Here is a 9466-nt window from a genome sequence, read left to right as displayed (position 1 = left end):
GGACCTAATTAGCCAATAATGGAACTGTTAGGCGTTACTTTTGGCCTAGGAATGCCATGAAAAAGCCACCAAGACATTAAGGGTGCAGTAAACAGAGAAAGTTCGGAAATATCTGCCCCGTGCTATTTCTCTGCCAGACCTTTCACCATGCCATTCCCGTCCTTGAAATGCCCAGGTTCATCTGGCAAATTCTCATTTGTTCTTCTAAAAATCTAGCTTGGGTTCAGCCTCCTCCAAGAAGTCTTCTTTGACTTTCACTGATAGAAGCGGTGGCAGATGAGTTTGGCCGAGCACCCACATCTATTGAAGGTCCTGTTCCCTCTCTGTCAGCATTCTATGTATAGCAAAGCTCATCAAATAATAAAAACTTTGTTCCTTTGTGGAAAATGTCCCCAAGAAGAAACTCTGGAGTCATCCTCAACGGCTGTCTTTCTCGCAAACCTCACACCTGATCTATCAGCAAATCCAGAATCCAGCCCCTCTTACCACAGCTGCCTCCCTGGGCCAGGTCACCTTTTATCTTTCACCTGACTTGTTCCAACAGCCACTGGGCTGATTTCTCTGTTTCCACCCTGGCCCCTCTTCAGTCTTTTCTCAATAACATCCAGAAGGACCCTTTTAAATAGACAGATCAAATTACTCTATGTAAAACCCTCTAATAGCAATAAAAACCCAAATCCATTCTATGAATTACAAGGCCCCCTTGACTGGCCCCTGTTAACTCTCTCACTTCGTCTCCTTCTATCTTCACGCACACCACGCATGCTCACCGGCCTCGCCGTGACTCAAACACACCAGGCACAGTCTCATCCTGGGGTTTTTCCGCTTGCTGATCCTTCTGCCTGGCGCTCTCACCCCCAGATAGCCACAGGTGCTGCCTGTTCCCTTTGGATATAAACTCAAATATCTCCTTCTCAATGACGCCTTCCTGGCCATCCTATCCCAAATTTCAGCCCCACCCTCAACACTTTCTATCCCCTTTTCCTGCTTTATTTTTCTCTTTTGCATGAATTGTTATCTAACATACTGTGTATTTTATTTATTTATCTTCTTCACTGTCTAACTTTCCCACCAGAACGTGAACTCTGAGAGACGAGGGATTTATTCACTGCTTTATCCTCAGTACCTAAAACAGTGTCTGTTAGGCGCTCAAAATAAAGCTGTTGAATGAATGACCAAAATGAGAAAAAATATATGGTATTAGCACAGGGTTAGACAAATAGATCAGTGAAATAGAATAGAAATCCCAGAAACAGACTCCCACATATATGAACCCTTGATGTATGACCACAGGTGGCATTACAGATCAATGGGGAAATGACAGACTTTTCAAAAAACAGTGCTGGAACGATGGGGTAACCACATGGAAAATAATGAAGTTAGACCTCTACTTCCGGGTAAGACAAAGATCTAAATGTAAAAGCCAGAACTCTAAAGACTTCGAAGGTAATACTGGAAAATAACTTCATGACCTCAGGGAAAAGAAAGACTTCTTAAACAAGACACAAAAAGCATTATCCGTAAAGGGAAAGATAAATTCAGACCTGATCAAATTAAGGGTGTCTGTTTTTCAGAGGATACCATAGAGTAAAAAGACAAGGTACAAGGGAGGGAAAATATTTGAAACACATTCAACTGACATGCGTCTGGGATAAAGAGCTCCTGCCATCAGGAGAAAAAACACCATCAGAAAATGGGCAAAAGACTTGGGGCCAGCCTGGTAGTGCAGCAGTTAAGTTTGCACGTTCTGCTTTGGCAGCCTGGGGTTCACTGGTTTGGATCCCAGGTGCGGACCTACACACCACTTATCAAGCCATGCTGTGGCAGGCTTCCCACAAGTAAAACAGAGGAAGATGGGCAATGATGTTAGCTCAGGGTCAGTCTTCCTCAGCAAAAAGAGGAGGACTGGCAGTAAATGTTAGCTCAGGGCTAATCTTCCTCAAAAATAAATAAATAAATAAAAGACTTAAATAGGCACTTCCCATAAAAGAAAATCTAAGTTATGTTAGTAAACATATAAAGAGATGTTTGACCTTATTAATAATTAAACATTCAAATTAAAACCACAAGGAAATGCCTACCAGATTGACAAAATTTTAAAGTCTGACAACACCAAATATTGGCATAGAGGAGGAACAAGGAGAACTTTCATACACCACTGATGGGCACATGCAGTGGTACCACCACTTCGCAAAACAGTATGGCATTATCCAGTCCAAGGGAAGATGGGCATATTCCATATCCTAACCAGTCCACTCCCAGGTGTATGCCTGAGAGAAACGAATGCTCGTCTGCACCAGGATATATGGAAAAGAATGTGTATAAAAGTAATGCTTCCAATAGTCAAATGTCCTTCAACACTAGAATGAATAAGTGAAATGCAGTGGATTTGCAGACAGGCCTACTCTACAGCAATGACAATGCTCTAACTAGAGCTACAGGAAACAGCATGGATGACTCTCCCAATCACACTGGACACAGAAGCAAGACACAAAGTAAATGGAGCTGATTACTCCCTTTATATCAAGTTCAAAAATAGGTCAACTACATTACATAATTTAGAGATCAGACAGAGGTGGTAAAACTGTACAGAAAAGCAAGGAAATGACTATCGCCAAGGTCAGGATAGCCCCACAGGATACCTCTCTGGGGGCAGGAAGGAAATTATAATGGGGAGACAACTGGAAAGCTTCTTGGGGGCTGGCAATGCTCTGTTTCTTGACTTGGGTCATATTCTACAGGTCTTCATTTTCTAATTTTTCTTGGGAACTGTCTTCTCTGTTTTATGCCCTCTGCTGTATGTCTGATGCATCTCATAATAAAATAAAATTTTTAAAAAGGAGGAAAAGAAGAGGAAAGCTGGCAGCTGTTAACACTAGAGACAGAAGTTAAAAGATTTAAGAAAATACAGTCTGGCAAGAAAATGGAAATATTAAATCACTTAAAGAGTGAGATGTCACATATGCCTGTGGCATAGCTTTGTGATATGGGTGATTCTACCATAGGTATGAAATAAAAAGAAGAAAAACCAATTTGTGAAACTGTTTCAGCAAGTGTTGCAGCCAATGTACAAAAATATGCTGAGATGAAACTTGTATATTAGAGTGGCACATTAATGAAGGCAATCCGAACTGCCTCTCAGTACGGTAACGCTGTACTCTCGCTGACTAAACACAATAGGACTGCATTTCTCGTATGCAGCCCAATGGGCAGCAGGCGGGAGCGGAGTAAAGTAGCTTTGCTCACACAGTCATTCAGGAACGTCCTGGACCCTGCTGTTCCCACAGGAAGTTTTTACGGTTAGGCATAGAAGTGGTCACATCACTTCTGCCCAAAATCCATTGGCCAGAATTTAATCACGTGGTCCTACCTGCAAGGAAGGTTGAGAAATAAAGTCTTTCACTGGAACCCACTTCTCAGCAACAAGTCTACATTCTAGAAGGGGAGCATGAGATTTCATTAAACTGCTGGACTTCACTGCCACAGTGGTATTCGTTATTTTAGGGATTTGTGAAGGTTTCAGAGTATCTATTTTTTGAAGGTCAAGGTTCCATTGTACATCAATTATAGCATTATTATAGTACATTGTCTATACTATGAACTTCATAATGAAAAGGACTGAGTCTTTTAAAAGGTAAAAACATACAGAAAAATTCTTTTTTTTTTTTTTTTTTGCTTTTTCTCCCCAACACCCCCCCCCCCCCGGTATATAGTTGTATATTTTAGTTATGGGTCCTTCTAGTTGTGGCATAAAACATAGAGAAAAATTCTTAACCCCTTCTTGTATTTTACACAAAAGGTGGCATAGTGTTGAAAGTGTTCTGCACCTTGCTTTTATTCACTCAACAGTATATCTTAGAAATCTTCCCATGTCCTTACATAAGGAGTTTCCTCGCTCATTTTTATAGCTGCATAGCATTCTGCTATATGGATGTTTTGTCATTTCTTTAGCCAAAGACTGGTCCTATATCCCCGATTCCTAGTATAGCACCTAATACAAAGGGAGGACACTTTATAAATGTTTGATAAATTAATGCCTCTGCCATCAGGAGGATGGTAATATGATAAATCATTTAACCCAGCCATGAAAAAGGCGAAGAACGTGACATATAACATTATACATTTATTTTAAAAGGTACTTATTCAGGCAATTACGTGGGACATGATGTCTAAGAGTTGAAGTTCTGGAGTCAGACCCCCTGAGTTGCAATCCCAGCTCACTAGGTGTATGACCTTGGGCAAGTTATTTATTCTCATGTGCCTCTGTTTCTTCAACTTTAAATTGGACTGACTAAGTGAGATAATGCATATAAAATATTTTGCACAGTTCCTGACACACCCCCAGTACTCAATAAAGGTTAGATACTATTATGAGATGGGGATAACAAAGGAAGCCTCATGGAGGTGGGTTTTGATGGGGAAGGAGGAAGGTGGCACAGAGGTACAACGATCTCAGTGGGAAGGAATGCTGGGAGCAAAGATGTAGAGATGAGATACACAGGACTACATGGGAGATGTCAACAGATTTGTAGTTGGGGCACAGACAACCTCCTGAGGAGTAATGAGAAAAGGAGATTGGTGAGATGTGGACTTTGATAGCAAATTGAAGTTTTTGCTTAATACTAGTGTAAGTCAGAGGGATGACATAGCAATATCTCTGTTTCAGGAAGGTAATTTTAACAGCGGTGTTCAGGATGGATCAGAAAGAGAAAGACCACTGAAAGAGAAAAAATTAATATTGTGCTCCTGCTTTGTGTTGATTTTGGCACTTCACAAACTTGATCCTATTCCACCCTCACTCAACTCTATGATGTAGTTATTATTAGCCCTGTTGTAGAAATAACCGGTCTTGAAGAGGCTAGGTCTATTGTCCGTGGTTGGAGAACAAGGAACTGTTAAAGTTAAATATAAGCCTGAAGTTGTCTGACTCCAAAGCAGGAGTATGCCAGAGCTGACTCATACAGGCTTGCAGGAGCTCCTAGTTAAAACTTCAGAAATCTTGTGAGCATTTGTTAAACACAGCCTTTATTAAAAATTAAATGATGCAAACATACAATTAAATAAGCTACATTTAAAACAAGGTAATAAATACTCAAAATTCGTCACTTCCTAATTATTATTGCTGCCTTTTACTAGTGTCTATGCTCTTAAGGTTATTTACATCTCTTGTCTCTGTAGAGTGGAAATACCATATAACGTTGTGTTACCACACATCTCTTCCCCTCTCCACATTCAGTGAGATCACACTGATAGCTCGAAATTGGCCGTGATGGGAGCATTTCCAACACAGCAGTCGGTACACACTACAAATCAGGGCTTCATTTCTCATTTTGTTGATTGTCTAGATTTAAGAAGATGGTGGGAAAATGTTAATAATCTAGACTAAGCTTAAAAATGTGTTGTGTCTATAGCTGTTATATTTTTCATAACACAAAAACATCGAGGACACATACTTTCAGTAATAGAAGACTATTATCCGATTCAGCAAAGAAGTCACTTAAATCATTGTCAAATGAGTGGAGTTCCAACACATGTCTTTGCTGTTTCTCTTTGCTCTTATTCGCTAATGTAAACGAAAATATCAACCAACACTCATGTCAGAACTGTACTCATTTGTCAATTGCAACCACAGGTTAGCTGTCGATACAGAGTTGGGGAAAAGTCAAAGAAAGCATTCTCTGGGAATCAAGTGACTAATTGGCTATATGGTCATTTACAGCAAAGAATATATATTTAATATTATTTGTAAATTGTGTGCTACACATCCTTTATATCAGTAAAATTTATAATAAACACATTTATACATGCACATTTTTCTTCCGGAGAGCCAGTTGCTAGACACTTACCAGCACTCCACTGCTCTAAGTTATCATATCGCTTTGCCTCCCAAGGAGAGAGGGAGACTGGCCATGCTGCTCCGTATCAGGTTAACGAAACCAGCCTCCATCAAGCATAGTATATTTATTTTAAGCAAACTAAGTTATTTTCTTTTGACCTATTCTGATTTTCTTCTAGGTCCTTGAAATACATCACTGCTTATTTTCAGCCCAAATTATGCAAGTATGTAAGACTTCCTCTAACTCTGTAAATAGTAATTTTCTGACTTTGCCTTTCCCTTCAACACACTGATTCATCAATTCTAAGATGCACATCTTTTCACATTTTAACGTCTCTGAAATAGAGAAGGCTTTTACAGTCACCGTTGGCCAGGCAGCAGCTGTGTCACTGCCTTCGCATGTGTGAACTTGACCGTAGCTATTCTATTGGCATCACTGTAGATGAGTTTAACTGACATTTAAAATGTATTTGAAAAGATTTCTCATTGAAATGAAAGGTTATTGTAGTCACAGAAAGGCAGGAAAATGGAGCAGCAGGGGCAAACTGGTGACAAGAAAGCAAAGATTTCACTTTGGAGGAATGGCCAAACTTCTAAATTCTCTTATGAAGACCAACCAAGAGCTTTACAGGACCTAAGAAAGGAAGAGACCCACAATTAGATGAAGGTGTGCTCTATCTTGTTCTTGAAATACATGTAAAAGCATGTCTGTCATAATATCACAAGCCAAACAAATAAGGCAACTGAAGGTAGGAAAAACTGCCAAATCCCTTGGCATAAATCAAAGAAATCATACAGCAATGATACACTGGTATGACCAATTCATGTGTCACCCGGGACCATTGTTAAAGCATGGTTTCATATTTAATTAGCAGCATTTTTCTCTATAAATGGTTTATTAAAATAATGGTACATTTTACAATCAGAGGTATTTGAGATGCACTAAAATCTGACTACTAGTTTTTTCCCTCTTCCATCCATCACTTTATATCAAATATCATGCATCGCTTTGTATGTATATCAAATACCTTGTGTTTTGATGCTTCCCTAGGAAAGGCAACAGCTACTTCGAAACCAAAGGAAGGCCACCTCCATCTTGATGTCTTCTAACTCTATCATGCCTCTTCAATCTTATTTCCTTTAGAATATAACATAAGATCCAACTTCCTTTTTAAAATAACTTTTAGATCGATGTGTGATATACAACAAAAAAGTGCAAACATTATAAATGTATAGTTCAAAGAACTATCAGAAAATGACCACCACCTAGATTAAGAAATAGAGCATTAATACACCTCAGAAACCCCCCACAGTTCCTCCCAGTTGCTAGCTCCACTCTCCTCTCCAAAGATAACCTTCCAACACTATAGATACGTTTTGCCCACTTTTAAACTTTATATCACTTTATTTTACTTTTGGCTTCTTACACTCAATATTACGGTTGTGAGAACTACTGAAGTTATTGTGTGTAGTTTAGCTCACTCGTGTTCGTGACTGTATGCTATTTTGTTGCAAGAATATACCATGATTCCTTTGTCTGTTCTACTGTTGATAGACAGTTGGGTGGTTTTCATTTTAGGGCTATTTGAGTGGTGCTGCTATAAACATTCCGAGTCTGTCTCTGATGCCCATGTGAATGCACTTCTGTTAGGTGTTTATCGAGGAGCAGACTTAGCAGATCAGAGAATACGCATTATGCTCAATTTTAGTAGATACTGCCGAATGCCTTTGATTTGTGACAAAGTTATCACTGTAAAGAAACAGGAAAAGGATGGTTTTCCAAACATTTGAAACTTTATCCTTACCTCATACCATACATAAAATCCAATTCCAGGTGAATTTCAAATCTAAATGTGAGTAAAAGAATGCTAAAACCTCCATGAGATAACATTTTACTTGTTAAAAGAATATGAGTGATGCCTCAGGCCTTCTGACCATGAGCGTACAAACACATTTAACTTGAATAAACCGAGAAGTGAAAAGAGAGAGTCAATACGTTTTAAAAAATACCATGTAACCCTACCCTTATGAGACTTTGGAGTTATTTTAAATGTTCTCTCCTCCTCTTCTCAATGTGTAAAACTAGTAAAGCCATTTGCCTTGCCTTACACTTTTTCCATCTAAAACTTTCCTTTCCCTGGATTCTTTGAATGGGATTCTCTTTCCCACCATTTCTCAGCACCAGAGGACACTAGATGCTTTAAGGGAGACCCCAGACAGCATTCCGTCTCCACAGCCACTCCATCAGGAAAAGAGGTTTATTCCTTCTTCTTGTCGTAGTTGGATAGCATGCAGGGTTGTATGCTGCCATAGCAGGACGTCTAGGAACCCAGCAGTTTCCTTCTATCTTGTCGCTCTGCCATCTTTGGGGCGCTGCCTGGTCCTCATGTTCCAAGATGGTGCACCACAGCATCCAATTTGTGAGCAATAAGATGGAGGAAGAGGGAGGGAAGGGCTCACCCCTTCTTTAAGGATACAACCTAGGAACTGCACAGATCACTCTCCTTATAACAGACCGTAGGGACAACCTTGTCGACCGGCCGCACCAAACTGCAAGGGAGAATAAAAAAGTTATCTTATTTCTGGAAGACCATGAGTCCTGGCATAGAAGAAGGGGAGAACTGATATTGGGGAACACTGGCATCTCTGCCACCCCATCCTTCGAGGCTCAGGCGAAATGCCACCACCTTCACAAAGTCCCCCTGATGACAAGCAATCAGAAGGACTGAATCCCAGTCAGCTCTGCCTCTTAGGAACCATGGTCCTCCGGGCACGCTCTGAGTCTTTGCACCTCATAGCTTCTCTCATCATTTCTGTCGACATGTCTTATCCCCCTGCCAGATAGGAAGCTCCTTGAGGGCAGGAGTCATGTCAGATTCAATATGCATTTTCCATGCTAGGAATCAATTCTTGTGTTGAAAACTGGTTCAAGCACTTATGCTGCCTTTCCCATGTGAACTATAAATAGGGATAACCAAATAGTTCAAGAGAAGTTTCTCTTTGTAGAAATATTCCAGCAAATAAATAAAGAAGGAATGATAGAACTAAAATATCCTCATTTTGTAACCCCAAAGAACTAATAATCGATTGAACATGACTGCCAACGATCCCCAAAAGGAAAGACAACCATACATTTTGTGTCTGTCTGAAAGAGTTCTGCAAAAAATAATAAATAAAATCTGAATTTAAAAGAAATATAAGGATGGAGGAATATTTTAAATAATACCATAGGCATACAATCAGCAAAATCGCAAATGTGGGAAACTCTCTAGGACAAATGAGTTTCTTCAACATATAAGTTGAAAGGCAAAAAGAGAGAGAACGGAGAGAAGCTATAGACGAAAAAGAAACCTGAAGACATATCAATTAACTGCAATATTTGAATGAACTTTATTTGAATCTTGTTGAACAAATTGTGAAAACAAACATGCAAACCTGAACTGAGTGAATACTTGATATTAAGCAATTATTGTTAATTTTTAAGGTGTGATAATGATATTATAGTTAAGTCCTTAGAGTTAGGAGTCCTTATCTTTTGGAGATTCATGCTGAAATATTTACACACGAGATGACGTAGAACCATGGGGAGGGGAGCATGTGGTGTGTAGGTGAAAAAACAAAAAGGAAATT

The sequence above is a fragment of the Equus caballus genome, chromosome 6, assembly GCF_041296265.1.
Source record: "Equus caballus isolate H_3958 breed thoroughbred chromosome 6, TB-T2T, whole genome shotgun sequence".
NCBI classification, from domain to species: Eukaryota; Metazoa; Chordata; class Mammalia; order Perissodactyla; family Equidae; genus Equus; species Equus caballus.
The sequence above is the reverse complement of the archived record's forward strand: the minus strand, read 5'-3'. Positions refer to the sequence as shown.